The sequence below is a fragment of the Chlamydotis macqueenii genome, chromosome 1, assembly GCF_036417535.1.
Source record: "Chlamydotis macqueenii isolate bChlMac1 chromosome 1, bChlMac1.mat, whole genome shotgun sequence".
NCBI lineage: Eukaryota > Metazoa > Chordata > Aves > Otidiformes > Otididae > Chlamydotis > Chlamydotis macqueenii.
The window spans coordinates 63,588,305-63,603,610 of NC_141556.1; the positions used below are offsets into that span (position 1 = coordinate 63,588,305).

Genomic DNA, 15,306 nt, shown 5'->3' on the forward strand with positions numbered 1-15,306 from the left:
AATATATATCTAATTACTTAATTATTGTCTTGAATGTTGTTGAACATCTGCAGAAGAATGACAGAGCATAGAAGCGTCCTTATCCATTTAACACCTGAGTCACTCACTGCATGTCATTGTCAATGGATGCCAGCAGCCCAGGTTTGTGGCAATGTACAACACAGTGTAGTGCCATCTAAAATTATGATTACAAGTTGAGAAAAAAAAACATACTAGAAATAACAAAATCACGCTTAAGAAAATGAACTGATGAACCATGGAAAGAAAGAAACCAGGACACTATCTATGAATATTAATATCAGAAACTTTGCAGCAGTCTGTTATCAATAGTTCTTGCCATGGAGATATATCAGACAACAGTTTGTCCATTGGATACTGAAACTATTATTTAAAAAAAAAATGATTGAAACATTTTGTAGAAAAGGCATCTAATTTAGAATTATAAAAATAAACTTACAAGAATAAAAATTTTTTAAGTACCATACTTTTATTCTATGTTTTCCTCGGTCTTCATTATTTTACTTCAAATGGGATGGAATCTACACTAAACTTTCTGTTCGGGTTTTCACACAGCGTCAAGAACCAAAGCGCTCAAATACCAAACCCTGCACTTCAATCACCAACTCGTGATTTTTAACCCCAATCCACCTCATTGTTTATGTTCCCTGCTTTGACCTGCTGATAATACCAAGCCTCACACTGGCTGAGGTTAGATGTTAACAAGGTTATCTGAGCTCGGCTAGGAGCTGGCAGGCTCTGCTGCTGCCGGGGTGAACGACGGAGTGGGTGACAGAAGCTAACTGCAAGGAGTCAAACATTTCACCCACGTGTACCAGCCCGCTTCTGGCTGAGGATGGAGGGCCCTTGGACACACTGAGGAAACCTTGTAGAAGATCCCCTAACAGTTGCCACACTTTTGTGAGGGCTTAAATTGTATGATTTGTTATTCAAGAACAAATTCCTTGAGCCTGGGGAAAAAGAAATCCCTGGAATTGTGGATGACCTGCAAGCCTAACAGACAGCCTGTTGAAAGATTTCTGCAGGTTCAAGTTTGAAGCTGAGCTGCAGTATCAGGGCACACTGCAGAAAACAAGCCTACATAAAATGCATAAAATGAAGACTGCAGCTGTTGACAGCCAGACACCAAAACAATTTGTTTAAAAATAAAGCAACTCAAGAAAACATACTAGCAACTTCAGTGCCTTAACAGAAGCAGATGCAAAATGTTACAAAGTGATAATTACAGCGAACTGCCTGAATGCATAGGGCTGTTGTGCAAGTCAGAGCAGTTTAGAAATGTACAGCTTGTGATGAAATATTTGCTTGTTCCAAGCCATAAGAATACAGAACATTGAGTTTTCTGTTCGGAGGGCGTGGGGATGTTTGGTGGAGCCAAGGTCCTGCTGGCCAGAGGGCACTTTGTGCTGCAGCAGGCACCACCTTCTGATAACATTTCTTTTCCTCCCGCGTGGGAAGACAGAACCTGGGAAGAGGAATTAACAACCCAAACCAAAGGGATCTCCCACAGTGTCAAATTCCAAGCTTGCACTATTTGGCAGTGCTGCCAGAGACTGTGACAAAGACGATGCTAACACCAAATGGGTGGCACACACTTGGGTTCTAAAGCCTGCTGAAGAAGAGCAGCATGTGTATGCATGTGTGCCTGTGTGCACTGGACTCTGACTTTGAAATGAAGCTGTTTATGTGGGAGAGCTGAATCTCCAGTTTTTGTTTTGGGTTGGTTTTTTTTTTTTTTTTTTTTTGCATAAGAGCTCTCTGGCAGTTTGCCTGATTTCAGAGCAGGGCTATTTTGCAATTATTGTTGTCTGCAGCAGGACAACCCTTTGGTGTACTCTCTTCTCCTGCTTCCAGGATGGTAACCCATGGCTGCAGAGAGGTCAGGGAGGCAGTGAGGGGCTTGCAGAGGAGGAGGACCATGGGGGTGATTTCTGTCTGCCGATACGCATACCAGGGGTATGGATCATACAACAATGCATGGGAACAACCAGCCCTCCTCAGCTAATCCATTAAAATAGCTCCTAAATCCAAGGAGTTGCTTCTCTGCAGGCAGCATGACTACCACCGTGGTCCAGCAGAAAGCACTTGGGGCACATTTCCTAGGAGGGAGATCTGAGCAGGGGCTAATGTGACCCCTAAGGGGTTTCCTTCTAAACATGCCTAAAGCAAGGTGGATGGCTGCTTGCTACTGGCTCAGTCTTTTTTGTTTATTTTCCAGAATAAAATCCAGTCCAGAGACCTCCCTGCCATGCAGCTTCACACCCTCACGGGTGGATAGCCTTTGTTCCACCTGGACCGCCTTGCTTGCACCGCTGAGTTTTCTCCAGAAACCTGTTGCTCCCACTAGACTGCGATGGATGCGGATGGTGGCTGTGAAAGAGAGCAATGGATCAGGCTCAGCTTCTGACCAAGAAAATCAGCTGGAGTGGTGTGGCTGCATTGTGAAAGGTGCTTCACAGTTACAAAGGCAAATTTCTTCTCCCACCATTCTCTGGGAAAGGTGAAGGAGCAAAGGGAGGACCTTGGGTGGAAAATATGCCTTTGACCATCCCAAGCCGAAAGCAGAACCTTTCCAGTTCCAAAACCAGGCTGAGTAAATGTCACAGTCCCCTTACTCATGTTAGGATATCCATTCATCCTTTCTAGGTTTTAAAGGAAATATGTTTCTCTCCCTCTGCATTTTATCTTATCCACTTATCTCCAGATTTATCCTAAGTTCTCGTGTAATCTCAGATTCGTTCACACAGAAATGTAAAATCCTAACACTATATCAGTAAATGCATTTTTCACTATTAAAATTGAAAATGCTCAGGTTTCATTTGGATAAAAATAAAAGTTTGAGTTAAAGTGTACTCACATTCACATCACATGTGTGCATATCTATGTACAAGTTTGCTCAAAGCTGTTCGGGAGAAAGAGTGCCTACCATTGGATACGTTATTTTAGAATCAATCTGGTAAAATGAATCTTTTTAACCGTCAGGAAACAGAGAAATTAAAACCATGGTGAGTGGGAGGGAGGGATGGAGAGAGGTAAGAAAGTGTCTGATTTTAGAGATCAGAGAAGAACTAAAAGAAAAGGAATGGCACTGTGCTGAGATGCTGAAATCCAAAACACGCCCCTGCGAGATACACTGGGTGCACTACAGGTTAGACTTTTTGAAACACAAAGATCACCTCTTGTCTGTTTTTAAAGGACATTGCAACTAGAAGCACCAGCAGGTACTGAAGTGTGTCTGGTATGGCCATCAAGCATGAACTACCGAGCTTTTCATACCCTTCAGAGACACAGACTGTCTGATGGACTGCTGTCACTGCTGCTAAGCAGCTGAAACAAACAGTAAGTGAAGTGGTCAGGGCCTCGTTTCCACTGCACACAGAAGAATTCAGATCAGCAGTATAACTTTTGGGAGCCTTGCCCACATCAAGAAACTCAAAGCAAACATAGCCATTAGCTCAATAAATGTATAGTGAACTGGGAATCCTCGTTAATTCATTCAGTAAGAGGGCACACACTAATTTGTTTGCCAGGAGCATTAGTAAATAAGATCCAGCTGAGTATGACCTAAGCCATAGGACTTGTTCTCACTCAACTTTGCAAAATAAAAGCAATTAACAAGGCAAAGTACATAGGTTGTCCTAAAAGGAATCGAGTATTTGAAAATACTATTTAAAAATAAATTTTAAAGACCTGGTCTGCTGAGGAAAGGACACTGTGTTGTTTCTGCACTTTGAGCACCCTCTTTGTTATTTGCCAGGGCATAGTTCATAGCAGGAGCAGAAAAACAGATGGTAATCCCTAGTCTCACCAAATGGGAGTCTTTCTGCCTGCTGTCATCTGCCCATCCAGCCTATGCGTTGTGAACTGAAGGCCCAGTGTTGGGGTACAAAAACAATTTTATTAACAGATGGAACTGCTGCTATGGAAGGACAGGTGTTTGGGTACGTCATTTATTAAGGTTTGGATGTTGTCAAACACTGGGTTACAAGAATGGGGAAAAAACCTTGAATGGTCAATTACTTCAGATAAAGGTATTTTGTTCTGGCAGGGTTAAAGAATTTTATATGCTACTATGAAACTACAGTAATTTCAGAATTTATTCAAATAAAATTTGTTTAGAATTAATTCATAATTAATTTAATAAATTGTGGTATTTTTGCAATATGTTCAAATGCTGTTTGGAAAAAACAGGGGTTTTTTTGTGTGTGTATTTAAATATCCTTCTCTTTCCTTCTAATAACAACCATGATGTAGTAAAATTTGTGTAAAGATGCCACATTTGTAACCTATACAAGAAATAAACTAGATGCAGAAGAAATTAATAGAAAAGACAGAGAAACTTAGTGGAACTAATGGGAGAAGAAAGAAAATTAAATGCATATACTAAAGAAAACTAAGCACTATTACATCCCAGACCTATTAGAGGGATTTGAGATTTATCTAGAGCTTGCACTCCTTTCTGTGTGATGGTCAATCGAATCCCAGCCTCTGCTCCAGTGAATATTCAGGGATTTCTGCACAACGAATCGATCTAACAACAGTACAGACCAAGTGGTGCACTTTAGGGAACTATATTGCTTATTTGATGTTTTGAAAGAGTATTTGCCATAGCCTGGTGTATTTGAAGGAGTTCCTTTTTCCAGAGTGTAAATACTGAGTTTTAGATTATCTTGCTTAACTTATCTGAGGTGCTTGTCTTTATAGTCCCTGCACCTCCTAAGAAATAGGTGGTGTTTTTTCTTCATATGACGTATTAATGAATGTGCTTGATATACCTTGGTTCTCAGAGTCCACCTCACACTCAGGCAGCTACTGTGTGCAAGAACCTTTTAAGAGGACAAGATGTAAATATTAAGTGACTTCTGCTGTTTTGAGGCCAAAGACATGGCAATGAACGAAGGGATGCAACTGCAATCAAGCTTTCTACTGTCCCAGAAACAGTTTTAAAACCAGAACCAGTGCTGAATACTCATCTGCACAGCAATCTTTCCTTCGTTTCCAAGCCATCAAATGCCTGCAGACTGGCATCCCATCTACAGGAGCTGCATTGCTCTGCAGAAAGTAACACAACTCTGTAAGGCCAAGGAAAGAGCACAGTCAAGAAGTTCATTGTGTGAGCCACTATTAGGAGAAAAACATTGACTGCATTTCTTACCCTGAGCACTCTGTGACCCCTAGGGATATGGTCTGCTTTACTATGGTTTGGCTTTCTGGAGGAGGAGTACCTGACCAGAGCTCCAGCCTTGCCCTCAGGCTCAGATCCTTCTCAGGTTTCTAACTTGAAACCCAAACAAACTTTCAGTTTCATCCTTCCTTAAATACTCCCGTCACCCCCTTTCCATATGACATCTGTGAGTAACCCCTACAGAGACCTGGTCCTCTTCCAGCAAAAAGCTACCATCCTGTCCTCCAAATTGGTGTAGTAGCCAGCTCTTAACATGCCTCTCAACAGCATTTCCTTCACTTTTCACTTACAAAGAAAATCCTCCTATTCCTCTGGGATAAGCTGATTTCTAAGGAAAAATCTATTACAGCTGCTATTTGCTATTTTATTGTGTTAGAAGCCTCACTGGGCAAGATTTTGTGCAAGAAAGCAAGCCCTTCTTTGACAGCCTCCTACCAAGAGGCAATACAGAAATGGGAAATCTTGGTCCAAGCAGAGAGAGCAGATACCGACATATGAGAGAATGACATGACTGCCAGCAGCCTTTCTGCAACCATCTTCTGATTCGGTACTAATCAGCCATTTCTTCCTACTGCCAGAACACCCTACCTACCATTACCAATACTAAACTGGAAACCTTATCCAGACCTGCAGGAACCAAAAGTCATTATTTCCTATGAGAGTTATAAATCCCATGCAGTAAGAACAGCTACATTTATCACATCCATGTATAGGGACATAGTGACTTTATTTGTGGGGTGGGTAAATAAGTAATCAGTTTAAGCCCCATGGGGCTTTCCGGGTGGGTAGACAATAACTTATTTGCTTGGCAGACACCAAATCCTCTTCTAGCTGTGCCATCTATGGCCAGTCGGTATTCCCCAGTAGCAGTCAAAGTCCATCTCCTTCATTTCCTTCTGCACCCCAATGGACAGAAGTCACTGTTTTCCTTCATCACACAATAATTGAATCAAAATGTAAGAGCAACTTTCTAATAGTGCTCTGGGGTGCTTTCCCTTTGGGATGTGACCACATGAAGGGATAGCATGCTCTAATGGGGTGGTACCCCTCACGTGAAATCTTGCCAGAGAGCTGAAGAAGATGCACAGCGAACAGCAAGTTATTACATTCAGTTCACCAGTGCTTGGCTGGCAAAGAAGTCTTCAAGCATTCAGAAATACAAAATGCTCTAATCCATAGCATTTTGTGACATTATAGGTATGTCCCACTTCACCTTCAAAAAAACATGAAATGAGATGGCTGGATTTTGAGTTACAAGATTTAAAGGCAGAGCAGGAAGGAAACGACCTCTTTGCCTGCAAGTGATTTCACTAACAGTGTTTGCTCTGTTACAGCTCTGTTGATGCAGGGTGTTTTTGTTAAACTGGGAATCTGAAATGTGGCTTCCATAAAAAGCATAGCAGCAGACTCCCGTGTATGTACACGGTCAGTCACGGGAAGCAGTTCATTTGAAACCCTTTGGGGTATTCTGCAGGGCAGAGGAAATATTTGTACCCAGTAATGGCAAGAGTCCATCTCAGACACCCACACACGTGCACCTCCATCCCTGAATCGGAAACTAGTGATTCAGTAGAATGGGGTCCTCAGATTGTTATGCAGAGGTGAAATGTGCGCTATCTAAACAGATGGGAAACCTTCAGGGGTAGGAATATGAGATTGGATAAACCTGCAATGAAAAGCACCTACATCCCAGCAAACCCCAACAACACCTAGCAGGACTAGTGGTTTGTGGGAGCAAGAAGGGACTTGGATTTGGTATGCTGGTTACCAGAGAGACAGAGTTAAAAGAACAGTCTTCTCACCAACTGGAAGCATTGTCTAGTAGATATCGTCCCTTCCAATGTGTCCTTTACCTCCTGCTTTCATCGAAAGCCCTGTGCTTAGCCATGGTTAATGAGATCCACATCCACTAGATCCACAAAGCTCCCGATGAGCTCACTAGTTTGCTTAAGGAAAACCTTCAGTTTCTGGTTAAATCCCCCAGCTCCCCACAGAACAGTATGAAGGTGGAAATAAACCAAACACAGCAATCCATTCCAGGGGCTTAATTTACTGATGGGATTTCCTACAGACATGAGCTGAAAGTTGAGATGGCAGACCAAGCCCACATCCATCCTGGTCGGAGCACACACCGCTGGGACGCTCCTCAGTCGCCTGGAGAAGTGCCAGGCAGCAGCAGGGCAATTCAAAACAGCCACCACCAGCTTTGGTCTGCAGGGTGGGAAGTGGGGTGGCCCTGCCAGTGGCCACCCCTCACAAAGTCCCTTTGCCTCACTGCTGCAAGCACTGGCTCTGCGGCCCCAGTGGGACACCGCCACGTGCTGTTATTCAGCTCACCGTGGACTTCCTCGCTGCTAATGTCATGGTGCGATGGGGAATCTAACTTCAGCAGTTGCTATATCCCTGCTTCTCTTGACCTAAACCAAGGGAAGCTCTGCTCTGGGGCAGGACAGGGCAAGGACAGGGCATCACCAGTGGGAGATTCGACATAGAAGAATAGAGCAGGAAGTGCTGACAGTGATGCTATCAGGAAACAAAGCAAATCACATCCCCAGTGTTAGTTACTGGGCTCCTAGGATGTTTTATAGCATCAGTTTCCTACACTCCCAGGGTTTCCCACTGGCAGAGGTGCAGGGCTCCTCCTCACAGTGTTTCCCAGTGGCCGTCCGGGATGGGCCACCAGCACTCAGGTGTTTCCAATGTTATGATCCCAAACTCAGCTCTGGGCAAGGGTAGGAGACAACATCCCCAGGAAAGAGATGACTCAAAGCAGCCACGGTGCTCTGTACCCTCAGCCCCTGTATGGGCCTGCTGAAGCAATTGTAGACCCACAGGGGCCTGGGCTGCTCATGCAGGATGGCCAAGTGTGAGGGCTGGCACCAGGGCAGAGCTCAAGGGAGCTGCTTCCAGCCGGTCCATGGACAAGATCAGTCCTCAGGCAAGCACAGGAGAGCTTGCTCTTCCCTCATCAAGAGCAAAATCTGAGCAACAGCTGCCTGCAATGGCACCACCGCTCTGCTTTCCCCACAGCTCCAGTTTAACATCCGAACATGCCGCAGCTGCCCTCAGCATGGGACGGCCAGGCACACAGCAGCCTGCTGCACACCTGTGGGGTAACACCCAGCAGAAATTCACTGCAATGTCCTGGTGTGAATCCAAGGAACACTTCACACTTGTCCTTCAAGTTTCTGGAGGGAGGTTGCATAATCTCCTTAAAGTGAGATCCCAGCCCAGCCTGCAGTCCAGGAGGGCACAGACAGCTCAAAATAACAACTTAGCTCTTCCTAGAGGGGCAGGAAATTACTGTTGTTTTGATTTGCGGTATGACTGGACTGCAACATAGCCTGTGGCATCTACCCGTTCTCTCAGAAGGGTTATGTGAAGACAAGTCCCTTCGCTAGCTGCCCGCTGTGTTGTCTGCTCCGGCTTCAGCACGCAATCAATGGTCGAGGCAGACTGAGGAAGACCAATGACTCATTTGCTTCTTTGTTATCCAGGAATATTTTTTTTTTTCCATCTGAATTAGAGCCCTTCTGACTCTTATTGCAAGATAACCAAATGGGACTAGCAGAGAAATTAGGGAACATGATGTAACAGTCCTTTAGGATATGATCTAAAAGCCTCTTCTTGCCACAAAACTCAAAGCAGCCAAACCACAGGACAAAAACAGCTCAGAGCCCATTGTCTACTTTTCTTATGCTGACAAGATGCTGATGATCTTCACTCTGTGGAAAAACAACTCCAAAGAGTCACCCCTCAAACATGCTTTTTATACTCCTTTTTCCCCATTTTCTGTATTCATTTCTCCAAGTTGTCCTAAACAACATCTAGTTATGTACCATATTTTACATGGAAGCAATTAGTTTTATAAATTAATCATAATGTGCATTTAAATCGATGTTGCACTTGCATCCAAATCATCATCACATTGTCATGGTTATATTATTTATTACGATTTAACTGCCACCAGCCTGTTTAGGAGGAAAACAACTCTCATAAAGCAGCCAGCCATTCCATAAGTTACCATACTTGTAGTTTCACTCATGTAACTGAAACAGAGCTGCAGTACAGCTGAACATCAGATATGAGGTTCTTGCATACAACATAGAGTTCAAAAACATCAAACCTTAAAGTGTTATTTTCAAACAAGATATTGTTACCTCTGACATCATCTTTACTGAGATGAATGTGCATACTCCAAGATACAGGCAGGGTAAATCTGGTGCTACTCAAAGATGACAGAGATGGAAGGATTTTTTTTTTATTATCTACACAGCTGTCCAAAGGTCTGTTGGAAAACTCAAGTCTGGTTGGAGGGCAAAAGTAGACTTGGTTTCCCCAATCAAAGTCTCCAGCAAGAATTTGAGCTACAAACATGCTGTGGTGGTCTGTGCTCCATAGACAATATTGATGAGAGTAACTGGCATCTCTGGCAAAGTAGCTTCTCAGGCACCAGAAAAAGCCATGGGTAAGAAAGTGCCTAAACCGAAGAAACAAACATCTGCTATCTGCACTTTGTCAGCCAACTCCTCAACAAGCACCTCTTTCTTTTTCCTACCCCAGGAAGCTTCAAATACATCCTTGCCAAGTGATTCCACATGAGTTTATTTTAAGCCATCAGCAGATGGGGTTGATCAGGTGGATTTCACTGCTGCTTTTTTTTTTTTGTTTTACCAATTAAAAAAATGTCTAAGGAGGTAGCGTTGGGCCGACATAGTAGGAAGTTGGCTTGTGCTGTGCTGTTCCCTGCACTCTGGAAACACCACAAGCATTTTGATGCAGTTCCAGCTCATGCACTTGTACCTTTTCCATACATTGTCCCGTGAGTCCCATAGATCCTCCAGTCAAAATTCTGCTCACAGATGGCAGGCACGTGGGATGGACTCATTCCATGGAACAGGAGCCACTCATCCACCTCCTGCCCTGGGCTTCTCTTTTCCAAGTGCTCTTTCTGCCTACAGAAAAACATAGCAGAGGTTTAGCATGTGCATATACACTCATGCACAAGCACTTCTTATCTTTATAGACAGACTACCTTCTCCACCAAAATCCCAGTCAGATCCAAAATAATATGGAGGATGGAATGAAAAAATGGTATAGCCATACCACCTGTATCCCAGGGTGTGATGAAACACACACACACTGCACATATTGGAGCATTGCCTTGGTCTCCTGGGTAAATCTGTGTGCCTGACTGAATCAGAGGCAGTGGTATTTGAAATCACAAGAGGCAAAGGAGCTGAGCTAAGACCCTTTTTCCTTGACTCAAGACTTCCCCTCTCTCACTTGTCAGGACAAAGCCTTCCACCTGAAATCAACTGTCTGGTGGTGGTTTCCTGCATGCCATGAGAAGGCAGGTAAGCCAGTGCCCACAGCTACTCCCTGTTCAGCATTGCCTTTGCAAAAAACTCTTAACAGAAAAAGAGGTCACACGGCTGGGGAAACAGAAAAAGAACCTCTTCCTTTCATGATGTTAGACCTGATCTCAGCAGACTATGGCCTGACACTGAAATACTGAGCTAGATGACTGGAAGTGATGGCATGGCTGAATGGGTACCTTGATCCTTAGCTGGCTTTCAAGAAGAGCTTTCTTCTTTTCGTTCATGTCAGTACCAGGAAGGTCAACATAATTAACGTGTGTCAGGTGGTCTTCCCCAGTCATGTTTTTTTTTCCTTCCCTGGTCTCCATCCTAAGGAAAGTGTCTTAGATCTTCTTTCCTGCAAAACCAGAAGAAGAAACAGGGGAACTTTGAGCTGGAGCTAAGAGGAATCCTCAGGTCATCACAAATGCAAAAAATCCCACTGTGTTTCAGATATTTTTTTAAAAAACTTTGCTAGTATAACAGGAGCTATTTCAGAAATACAAGGTTGCCTTGATGAAGGAGAAGAGAATCAAAACAAGAACACTGAGTTTTTGATATATAGCAATAGCTGCTACTCACAGCTCATACAGAGATAAAGACAACAGATCACAGGCTGAACAGTGCTCTCTCGAGCTCCCTCTACAGCCCTGAACTCTAATTCTCCATAGAATTAACACGAAGTTTTGGGTTCAGGTATCAAATTTTCTGATAGAACACTAGCCAGTAAGCAGATCACAGTTTCTACAAATTAAGAATATCTGTTCTCTGAGAAGAACTGAAGTAGTCACTTTTTTAGATGTGTTGAAACATTTTCAGTTTCTCTCTCTATCAGAGGGGTAAAATTCATTTAACCAGTTATAGCCATCTCCTCACTGGCCTTTAAATCAAACCTGTCTATTAATTTCTCATGGTCTCTTTAGTCACAGCCAAGCATGACACAAGGAAATGTGTAAAATTACACATTACACCTACAAAACAAAAAGCCCACTCCATCAGAGTTTTGACTAAATGTTTTTGCTGAATTTGTGGAAAATACTCATGCCAACTGGAACCACATTTTTTTTTGCAGGAACATTCAGTTTTGGTGCTGTTTTTTCCTTGGAAAACTTCAGACCCAGACTGGCATCTCTGGGTCTGGCATTCGAGCCCAGGTGACCATATCCTGTGCTCCGTTTGTGAAATGGAAAGGACAGGCACCCAAAACAGGGAGCCTTAGGTTCAGTTCATGTATAGGATTAAATGTAGGTCTCCCATATCCTGGGGAAACAGTCCACCCACTCCTCTGGCTGTGGTTAATCAAACTCTCAGATTTCATGAAAAAAATAAAACTCTAGACTTCTCCATTTTGAATGAGAACACTGCAGTTGTGAGAAGCCAAACAGTAAAGAAAACATTTCTCCAAATCACGTTGTTCTATCAACAAGGAGGGTATGTACAACTCAAACTCATAACGTCTGGGTTTGTTGTTTTTTTTCCTAAAAAAAGGTCATAGAATCTGATAGTTTTAAAAATGGCTTATGTAAAGCCAGGCTTACAAAACAAGATTTGTATGCCCCCCAAATCTAAGCCCCAGGTCTATAAAAGCCATCTTTATATAAAAAACAACTTTTAAGTTGTTGGATTTTCCTAATCAAAACATAAATTTCCTATAAACCCCAGATCTAATTCCACAGGGCCCCAACCTTTTTTGTCATCCCCCCCTCCCATTTTTTGATTTGGTTATTTTTCCACCATAAATCAGAGAATCGGAGCGGTCCTCTCCTGAGGAATGCGCCGGAGCCCACAAGGGCTGGGATACGGGGCTGCACGGAGAGGGAGGCAGTTTGCCTTTTGCCAAGGGGGAACCACCCACACGCTGGGAGGACGGGATGGGGGCCCAGTCATTATCTGAACGGCTCCGCTGCCACCAGGGGAATGAAGTAAAGCGGATACAAACAACTGGAAATGCTGCCAAAGCGTCAGGCTCCGAGTCCTCCGGAGCCTGCGGATGCTGTAATCCTTCATTGTCTGCTGAAATAGGTTCTTGATTTCCCTGTATTTGCTGTCAGCACAGCTGACTTCTACTAGCTGGAAAAAGTTAACGCAACACAGACCAACATGTTACAGCGCTTTCGGTTACACCTCCCTAGTTCCTCCCAAAGGACCTAGCCACCACACACTGCGGGTGTGATCGTGGCCTGGGATTTTTCAGAGCCGTTTCTCGCTTATTCATGGTCCTTTCCTCACTCTCACTCCTGTCCCAGTGTGCTCTAAATTCCTACTCTGAGAGGTTGTCTATAATACAAAGGAGCTATTGCTCTCTGTGAAGCACATTTCTTCTGCCCAGAAAGCATCTGCAGTATTAAGCAAGCTAAAGTGGAGCTGTGCGAAGACGCTGGGGGTTCAGCACAGGCGTCCAGCCGGAAAAGAGAAGGTGAAATTGTTTTTCTACATCAAGTGCACGCTTATCTTTCTTGTGCACTAACTCCTCTTTATTAGACAAGCCCTGATGTTACTGTAGTGAGTCATCGAAGCAGCTTTATTTATAATCACGCTGCCTGATGTTTCAAAACCACACAAGACCTACATCTCATTACAGGAATACTAAATGAGCTGATGGTATGGTCCCCCTAACATGCATGCTTTAATTTGAAATTCTAGAGCGTGACTGAGCTTTAAAGGAGAAACAGTCATGTGAATAGGAAGCACTGAGGCTCAACCTCCAGATCATCAGCTGTCATCTAGGTCAAACCAAAAGCACAATGGATAAACCCACATTTCTGTGCACTGGCCGTTTAGATATACAATGCCATGGTGTGAATGGACAGTCTTGTGTCCCTTGCAAAGCTCTTCTGCACAGCCGTCCTTGTCCCTCTTGTACACTGTGGAGTGACACATTTGCAAGCAAAAAACTAACAAAAGCAGTCCCTGGGCTCAGGTATGTATTTTAAATTTGCATGGTGCAAGCCAATAGAGACGATAACATTTCCCAAAGCAGCAAACAGATATATACCTCATGTCCTATTTCAGACAGGGCTGAACAGTCCTGATCTGATGGAAACATGACATATTTGAACAGCATCCGATTGCCTGTTTAAAACAAGTTTGACCAAGATTAACAAACTCAAGGGATTTCCAGAAGACAGTCTCCTGGTCATGTTTCAGGGACTGCCTCAGAAAACCTTCTGTCTTTATATTCTATATAAACTCTTCTGTCTTACTAATACAAGCTACAAGTAGAGAACGTCCACGTATGTTGTAGTGATGCTCTCTGCCACAAGATGCATCACACAATGCTTTTGGCAGTGTTACCTTTTCCTTCCCTGCTTGGCTACAAGCTTATAAACATGCTTAATGATATCATGACCTAGTCCTGACTGAAGAAAATACAAACAGCTCTTCAAGCATGATTCCTGCATCATCTCTTCTTACCACCACCAGGCCATATTGGCCTCTTCTGGCAGTAAGCCATCAAAAAAAAAAAAAAACAAAAAAAAAAACCCAAAACCAAAACTATTAAAACTGTCCTTTTCCTGAATTGCAGGGCAGGACTATGTAATTCAACCTATTGGCAGAGGAATCCGAGAAGGAAAAGCTCACCAAAACCATGTCAGATTATCAACATCTGCCTTTTGCTCCAACCAGAACATTCAATTTCTTCCCATTTCTCTTATTTCCCCTGACTGTTGCAAGACTCTGCTCACCCCTGTTCCAACAACACTGCACAAATATCTCCACTCTTCCAGTCCCATTCTTCCTCCTGCTCCAGACTACAGCATTCACAAACCAGGATGTTAGCCTTATTCCCTGAGCTTCCCAGCTCACTAGCAGGCTGTGTGGCAAAAAAATTTAAAAAAAAAAGTAGGTTTTCCCCAGGCTATACAGGTATGCACATCTGAGTTGGACCTGCCATTTCACATTGTCACTACTATCAGTCTTTATAGAAGAATATAAAACACCACCCTAGAAACTCCATTACAGCCGAGTTTTTCTATCTCTGTCAGATTTATTTGAACACCCTCAGCCATGTAACTTCTCATCAGCAGAAAGTGGGAAACTGCCCTGGCAGCCTCCAGCCTGCTGGGATCTCTCCTTGGTGTGCTCCCCTTGCAGCATGCCTGCCACAGTGACAGCCTGCCAACACCGTCAAACCCACCGCCCAGCCTACCTGCATGAAGTCTACATCAGCAGATAAATGAGTCATCCTGAAGCAGGAGAGGGTACAATATACAGACATTATTTTCCACGGGCAGGAAAATAATGAGCATAACATCCCATACCTTTCCTTGTCCCGTTTCCTACTGCCCCTCGTTGCAGCGCTGGGACATCTGCAGATTTTTATCACAGTCTGAGGATTCAGATTTCTCTGGGCTACTTCTTGAAAGAAAAGACAAATGCACCACGAATGGGAAAGGAGGTTTTTGCCATCTGGGAATGCTGCCCAGGAGAGAAGATGTCATTGTGCAACACAGTGGGATCAGCCTCGCTTGTGCTGCTCCTGCACCCAGCTCCTCCTCTGCTCCCTGCCATTTCAGCTGCAGGCATTTCACTGTCAGTAAGAAGGGAATTGTGCAAACATTTTGTGTTGTAGCAGCTGACTGAGGAGCTGATTATCACCATCACTTGATTTCATGTTTTCTCCCCTTCACATAGATTCTGTCTCCAAAGCCAGTGGGACTCAGGGGTTGCTGACCTGGCTTCCAACCAGCACTAGCTCCTGAAAGAGGAGACCCTTCTCCTCTCTGACCTCATGGTGAGACA

General features: G+C 43.8%; 1 pseudogene; it reads right to left on the reverse strand.

Annotated features, from left to right (window-relative positions):
* Nucleotides 1-9,377: 9,377 nt before the first annotated feature.
* Nucleotides 9,378-14,749, reverse strand: LOC147602130 (protein mono-ADP-ribosyltransferase PARP12-like; annotated as a pseudogene).
* Between the last annotated feature and the right edge of the window lie 557 nt (nucleotides 14,750-15,306).